The following is an 8,320-nucleotide window of genomic DNA, read 5'->3' as shown; positions in this document are numbered from 1 at the left end:
AAATACAAAAAAATGAATTTTTTTTGAGGCCTTACCGAACAATTTTGTTGATTTAATTATTATTTCATCTTTGTTAATTATCCTTTTGATTTGATATTTATATATTTTTAATCATTGATAATAGCAACACGTATACATATATTATATTTACAATTTACGATTTAATATACATCTTAAAGGAATTCAAAAGAACTTCTTCTTATTTTATTTCGCCTTGTGTAGTTTTAATTCGCTGCGTTTTGTTTGAATTCGCTTAGTTTCTGATACGCCATCTACATTAGAAGGCCAGCAACAGACAACGAAAGATGGCGTTCGATATGTAGACTGCGCTTTGGCGCCACCTATGTGTCAAAAAGAAGTAAGTAAGACGAAACACCACCAAACGGACAGTTTTTAAATTTTCCGCTTATCTGGCAACATCATACCCAACTTCCAGTTGAAAATTCAAAAAAGTGGTGTTTTACTTAATTATTAGATTATTAGTTGCTTAACTTCATGGAAGTGAAAACATTTTTGGTCCCGAAAAGGGTATATATAAAATCATACGATTTTTTAGGGTTTTGTGTTGTTATATCTATTCAATTTCAGTTAACAATTTGTAGGCATACAATTTAAAAAAAAAAGGAATTAAGCTTATAAATTGTGCCTTCACAATTATCTCAAAATAGAGACTATCCGATATTGTTATAAAGCCGGTTGGCCCTTATATATATCTTCTACAAATATAGTATAATTATAATTAAGTGTTGCATGAGTGATTAGAAACAAAGATTCCCGTAAAAGTAACTTGCTTGGAATTAATTTTTTTATTTTTTTAAACAATAAAAACAATAGTTTTAAATTTTGAAAAGCGTAAGCATTAATTTCCTACTCGTAATTTGCATATAATGTTGAAAGCTCCTAAGATCTGTTCGTACCAACATATTACATTAATATCGACACCCCGGCATCCGAGGCTAATCAAGCCACTTCATTCAAGAAAACAATTGTTAAGGAAGCGAGAAAAAACCGAGAAAGAGGCCAGTAAAACGAGATTCTCACGCCCAAATGGGCCAACAAATAAAAAAAGCTCCTCATCGAGTAGTTAGTTCCCCATGGAGTTGCTCTTTCGGCCACTTGCTGCTAATGCGAAACAAACGAAGCGCAGAAATTCGAGGGGAGCTCCATGGACCACACGTCGAGTATAACAATCAATCATACAATTAATAATTCAACATGTAAGGTTTGAAGACGGAAAAGAGAATACCTGGCACGGCTGTCAAAACTACCAGAAAGCCTGAAAACATCGAAATAAATACGTTTAATCAGTGGGAAATTAAATTTAATTAGCGTAGCCCAGAGCGAACAGAAAGAGAAGGAGGCTGACAGCGATATGTTTCCAGGTTTATTTATTTCTAGTTAAATAAATCAATTTAAATTACTAAATTGTCGCCGCGGCGTTGACAGCCAGAAGCCATAAAAAAACAAAAAGACACAAAAAACTGTGGAGTTTAAATGTTAAATGTGTGAACCGAGATTTTAATACGCTTTTCGATATTAAAAGTGTTTGATGTTCGATGTTAAATGTTAAAAATAAGCTAAAGTACTGGCGTATTTATAATTATATCTAAGACATATTTATATAATAGTGTAAGGTTAAATTATAAAAAAAAATATTTTTAAATATGTTATATGTAATTAAAAATTAAAGCTCCACATTATCAAACCAACCAACTCTCTTCACTGCAAACTCCGAAACTGTCGAGTGTTAAAATTTGTTTTTAATGACAAATGAAAAACGGCGATAATTTCGTGTCAAACACAGAATAGGCGGAGAAGTGGCTGGAAACTGGCATATGCCCCGATACATATTAAATTAATGATGTTTTTAATCAACGCACAATTTGTTAATAATTAAAATAGACATCCCCAACAAGCAATCGGCAAAAATTCAAGTTTATTTTAATACATGTTTACCAATTTTTTCCGCTCAGCGCATTTCTATGGATAAAAAATCAATAACAAGCCTTTAACTGGAGGCTGTGTAGGGGAACATTTTCGGTTATGTTGTGGATAAAGTGTTTTAAGTTAATTTTTTTGTGTTTTAGCTTCTCGTTGACCTTTGCCAAATTACCGCCGTTAAGCTTTTCTTCTTGATGTTTGTGCTGTGATGGGGCTGCTATTAAATCTTATACAGAGTATTTCCATTTTAAAGTTTTTACCCAAAGGGGACCAAGCTGAAACTAAATTAAAATTGAAAAACTAACCTTTTGATTGTAACAAAATGGCAAGGCTTCCGAAATAAAAATTCCTCGCTTTTTTAAGTGGTAAATTAAATATATATAAAATTATTTGGTTAACCAGATTAACCATTGATTACCCAAATCACCTTCAGATTAAGGACTTGATCTTTTATATCCTTTACCTAACAGTTTTCACCAAATCGAAAATGAAACTAAAAAGTATACTGCCCAATATTTTAAGCTAGTTGTGAAAACTTTGGTCAAACCAAGGATAACAGGTTGACCTCCTTGCACATTCTGTCCATTTGTCTCGGACAAATGAAGGACCCCCGGAATTCGGGTCCCCTTTTCCCCGTCTAAATACCCTTTTAACTTTAGTTGTTGTTGTTGGCCAGATGCTCCTGCGTTTGGCCAAACTTTTGGAGCTGACACTTTTATCGGACTCGTGGCCAAAATGCAGGCAATGGCATTTTTTCTCTTTCATTTTTTTTTTGTGGCCCGTTTTGTCAAAAACTTTTGTGTTTGGTAGAGGACGCGTCAGTTTTAATGAATGACGAACGGAGAGGTCACTGGAAATAATTGTTGTGCTCTTGAAATTTATTATTTTGAATAATACTTATATTTTATTAAGGAAAATTTACTTTAAAAAAATATAGAAAATGAAATGAAATATTTATTTAAAACATTGCTAAACTATTTATTTGTTAGAACACGATGCATTTTTTTTTTCCCAGTGTAAAGCCCAAAGACGGGCTAGTTGACTGACTGACATGAATCCCGGGACCGAACCGCATTGGATCCCCCGGTTTTCGGGCTTGAAGCGGAACTGTCCGCAGCACACCTTACGCACGTCTTTCCAACTAATTTCTCTGCGCTTCTCAACTTTCTCGCCTCGGTTTTGGACCAAGTTTTCGGCCCTGCCAGAAGTTTATTAACTGTCCCACCACGCGTTTCGATTCTCCTCATAACCGCGATTCTAAACGGCTCTCACACACATTTTGGTATGGTCATGGGGGAACTGGTGCTTTGGAGGGGGTCCCGAACTTGGGAGCACTTTGAAAAGCGTGGCATTGTTGCTGCGGTCCCTTATGTTGCTGCTGTGTCGGTTGATGTTGCTCCTGTTACGCTTGTTGTTGCTGGTTTTCATGGTTGTGTCAGCAATTTGTTGTTCTACGCTGATTTTGTTGCTGATGTATCGGTGGATTTCTAAGTTTTGTCACTGCCCAAGTGGCTGAAGTTGTGGGAAAACAAGATTTTTTTTTCTACACGATGTTATCTTAATTATATATATTGCGTTTGATTCGATTAATATTTAAGATTTTTTTCCGTTTAATGGTAAAAAATATAAATTGTTGCATAATTTTATTGACCAATTGGTTTTTTTCGCTGGCTGTTCTTGTGATTTAACTTTTAAATTTTTTGTTGAATTTTGTATCCCTCTTTTTCTTTTTATTTAATAAAACATCACTCGCTATCATCTGTTAAGTGTGTTAATCACCTGCTGCCGTTGGCGGTTTTACGATTTCTTTTTGCACCAACGCCCCTTTCTTGTTGGCTTATTTTGGAGCAGGTCTGTTAACAGGGGCCATAAGCTCATCCTTATTTTAAAGCCAATATCTTTTGATTATTTCAATGAAAAACGTGCAGCGCTTTAAAAATTAATTACGTTTCACGGGGTAAGTGAAAGAATTCAAAGGGAATTTAAGGGGAGAGTAAAAGTTAAGCTCGGTTTTTTATGGTTTTATTTAATATAATGTATGAAAGTTATAGTGAAGGGCTTCTGATGTGATGAATGAATGGAGCTATTTAATATGCTGCAAAAATACATACCCATATATTGCAACCTTCCTTATTAAATTTCCAAAACCACCCAAAGGGTATTTCAAACAATAGTCAAATAACAAATATTTTGTGCAGACCATTTTTCACAGTCGAATTCCAACATCAAATTTCACAGTAATTCAATACCTTTCGCTTCCTTTTAGAGACTTTGGCAAACATTTGCACATAATCCATCATAAAGTGGAAAATCAAGTAACCAAGTGATTAAGCCATGAATGGAAATGGGACGAGGAGGTGTGGAAAGAGTAAATTCAAACAGCATTTGTAACGAAAATCAAATCGAAAATTATTCAATAGGCTTTTGCCTTCAACGTCTCGAGTGGCCATCGGAATCGGATTGGCTTGCCTCGGATTCGAATTGGATTGGCTTCGATTGGACTTTTTCTATTTTTTTGGGCGGACTCCACAAATGCATTTTAGTTGTTTGCCCACTGGGACGACGATTTTTCGATGACGACGACGACAAGATTTACATAAATAAGTGCGCACCAAAAGCGGGATAAGAAATCGTTGAATCTCTTCTATCCCCACTTTTACATATTTATTCCCCATCGATGTTGCTTTCTTTGGACTCTAGATTGCCTCTTTTTGGGTGCCCATTTAGACAAACCGCAACGAATTTTCTCACTTTTATCGCATTTTAATTAAAAGCTGCCGAAGGTTTGATATCAACCAAAGCAAAACTGGATCGAAAGTAATATATGTATTTTAACGGACCCAAAGAATTTGAGAGAATAGGAATCATATCTGGGATATTTATGAACACATAAATATGTCTAATTATTTGGATAGAGGTGCGGATTTCGAATATGTTTAATATTAATGGAAAATTAGTCGAAATGAGAAATGAAACAAGAATGCGGTAGTTTTATTTGAACACTATAAATGTATTTCTTAGGAGACCTCTAAGCAAAACTAGAAATGCAGACTTAATGGTGGAAAAATTTACTTTTAAATATAAGATATTTTATTTTTTTATATATTCTTATGCTTTATTTTATTATATTACACTATAATTGTAAATATAATTATAAAAATATTAAAAAAATAAATAAATAAGAGATACCAAATTGAAATGTTTTTACACATATGGATGATACAAATACTTCTACCACCTACAGCATTCTTATATTATCATTGTAATCATTTATAGAGTCCCATAACAAGTAGGCACCTCTTTAACATTTAATCCGCTTACGTATTTAATAGCAGGTTAATACCTATACAAATTTTTTTTACATCTTAAGTAAGTAAGAAATAGCCATATATCGAACAATATACCAATCCATATCAGTCAAAGTGTTCACACTTCCGAAAATAGCCAATCTATTCAAAGTCTGCTCAAAATGAAAAGTTCCGTCTGCCTGGAAGTGCTTCCCAAATTTCAGTTATAAGCCCCTCAACTTAGCCGACTTTGGCATCCGGTAGCAGCTTGTTAGTTCGTTCTTAATCATTGCCCACTGGCCCGCTGACCATTTAGCTCTCAACGACTTCCGTTACGCTTGAAAAGAATTCTTATTTATTTGTTTTCACATCCCTTCCCTCACCTGACACTTTTATTTTACCATTTTTGCGCTTGTTTTGTCAGCGATTTCAAAGAGATGGTTATCTAAGAGCTTTCTGCCTGTCGGTGGCTTTGTCTCATCGACCATATACGAGTGTATAGTATCTCTGGATCCCAGCTTTTGTTGTTAACCGACATCAATATCTCGCCGTCGATCGCCTTTCATAATTGTCACACATATTTAAGCTGGAAAACTGGTTCCCTGATCCATGACATTCGTTGTCTGTGGGTCAATTTTTTTTTTATTTCTGCCATGTTCTTCATTAGTGCATTTTAGTACACCGACCGATCGGCTGACTCTTTCTTTCTCCGTCATCTTAACTTGCACATTTCATTTCTCTGTGACAACTTTTTAGCCAAGCGTTTTTTAATAGCGCCATTTTCACCCCATCATGCGACTAATGACCATTAGCTGACCACATGTTCAGCGCAAATGTTTCAAGGTTGCTCACTATAACGGTATCAAGTCCGGTCTTATGAGTTCAGCGTGAGAACAATCATATCAGCAAACATTAGTTTGATTTATGGGATCAGCAGGAAGTTTATTAAAATTTCAAAATCAACTTAGGCTGTGCAAACATTGAAATATTGAGAACACAATTAGGAAACCACATGTTTTACAGTCTTAAACATTATTTATGTACTGAAAATCATAGTGAGTATTTAAATATATATTTTATGCATTGTATAGCTGTTTAAGGATTTAGAAAAATATCCATTAATTTAATTTCATTATTTTAAATTTAGTTCTAATATCTTAAAGCTAGTTTTAAATATATATGTTTTTCTGTTGAATTTAGGTCATATTTATATCCGTTTATTTAATTCCATTTTTAAATGATAGGTATTAGATATTAGAAATCTTAAAACTAGTTTTAATTTTTATATGTTTTTCTGTTTAATTTGAGTTATATTTTTATTATATATTTTTAGGTGTATGCAGAAGCCGGTTGTTCATTCAAAACATAAACAAAACTCAGCGTTCATTTTGCCGGCTTTTTTCCAAGCACCACCAATGAACTCTCTCTTTCCAACGGTCGAGTTCATCAGTTCAGCAGCACGTGTAGTGGAAAACAAGAAAAACAACCCATGCGCTCTCTTGCGAGGCAGAAGATACTCAGATACTCAACAACTGCGGATCAGCATCGCCGATGATCGTGGGCTTACTTCATTCCTCTGTTTTCAGTTTTCAGTTCGATTTGAACGCGCGAACGGGAAGCTTCGAAAAAAACGGACGAACGCGGTCGGAAAAGCTATTTTTTTATTTGGCGGGAGAGTGTGTAAAAAGTGCATGCCGTTTAAATAAAGAAAAGTGTGTTGATAGAGGAGTTAGCCAAAAAAAAGGTGCGGAAAATAGGAAGAACTGTGTCGAATGGGAATAATATACGTGCATAAATTTAGAATCACAGAAAAAATTAAATCAATAAAAGTATTTTGAAATAATAAAATTAATACCAGTTGATAGTCCTTGTAAAAAATTTTAATTTTTAGTTAGAACGTAATTTTTGTAATTACATTAAAATGTAAATAAATTATTCACGTTTACGTTTTGATATTAATAAATTTTTTATATTAATAAGTTCCATTTTTAAAGGTATTTTATAATTTTTTCACAAAAGTACTGAAATATATTTATAAAATTGTTGGTCCCTTCAAATAATTTAACTCACTTCAAATTTAAATTATAAAAATATATTAAACGTGCATTTTTTCCGGTGTGACTTCGTCTTTTGCTTACATTAAAGTTCCCCTATTTTTTGCTGCCTTTAAAGCTATTTTTGGAGCTCAGTGCGTTTTCCTTTTCATTTCGGAATGCAGTTACCGTACATTTGCATCTTTTCCCCAGCATTTCCGTTGCGTGTGCTAAAATCGACAAACAAAACAGGAGCAGAATGCTAAAGTGCAGTGATGTGAAAAAATAGAGAAGAAAAAATATTGTATATTTTTAAATATTCGCCCTCAAGGCGCGGCCAAAAAAAAACGACCAACGAAATAATAATAAGAACAAAAATAAGACCAACCCTTTGGTGATTGCCCCCTGCTAAAAATGCGTTGCATGTGTTTCTAATAATGAAGTGTTTATTTTGAGCGCCGCAAGTGAAATGCATTTGAATGCCACAGAGCAGCGAGTGGAAATCAAGAGATAAATAAAATCCGGAAATTCGAAAGTGTTTTCATATATATCTTTGTTGTGCTTTTTTACCGATCCCCTTTTTTGTGTGGAGAGCCTGTAATTTGGATTGGATTATTTCCCTTGGCGGGTAAGCATTTTATCAGACATCTCCAATACCACAGCAAGCAAATTGTGATTTATGCACTGATTGTGAAATATATTCCCCGCTTTTGCAATCCTCGCGCTTCTTTGTGGCATCGGTGTAAAATATCTTTTATTTAATGGCCAACCATCTCCCAGTTTTCGTCTTCTTCGCTCTGTGCTTTAAGAGATGGTATCTGCTGGGCTGTTTCTTTGATGTAATTTCAGTAATTTGGTTTAATGTTTTAACAGTTCGTTTTTTAAGTCAGATGGCTGTAGGTTACTCTTTAAGAGTATCTTTTGTGGATCTATAGATTTAAACATTTAATTTGCAGAATATTTTTAGACCGACTTTAATGTTTTGATGTTTATAAATGATTTTTAGTCATCTAAAACTTTGCCATCACATTTCTGTACTCAGCACTCTAAACTTCCCCA

General features: G+C 34.2%; 1 protein-coding gene across 9 annotated transcripts in view; it reads left to right on the top strand.

The window, feature by feature from the left end:
* Window positions 1-6,845: 6,845 nt before the first annotated feature.
* Window positions 6,846-8,320, top strand: part of CadN (neural cadherin) — a 131,427-nt gene continuing 129,952 nt past the window's right edge. For 7 of the 9 annotated variants that reach the window (XM_070996229.1, XM_070996224.1, XM_070996226.1 and 4 more), the window contains exons 1-2: window positions 6,849-6,972; window positions 7,401-7,889. The gene's annotated coding sequence lies outside the window, so the exon portion shown is untranslated. Of the gene's footprint in view, window positions 6,973-7,400; window positions 7,890-8,320 lie in introns of all 9 variants that reach the window. The other 2 variants (XM_070996219.1, XM_070996231.1) reach the window with 2 other exon arrangements.

Source organism: Drosophila suzukii, chromosome 2L (assembly GCF_043229965.1).
Source record: "Drosophila suzukii chromosome 2L, CBGP_Dsuzu_IsoJpt1.0, whole genome shotgun sequence".
Lineage (NCBI taxonomy): Eukaryota > Metazoa > Arthropoda > Insecta > Diptera > Drosophilidae > Drosophila > Drosophila suzukii.
This window is presented reverse-complemented; position numbering and strand designations above follow the sequence as displayed.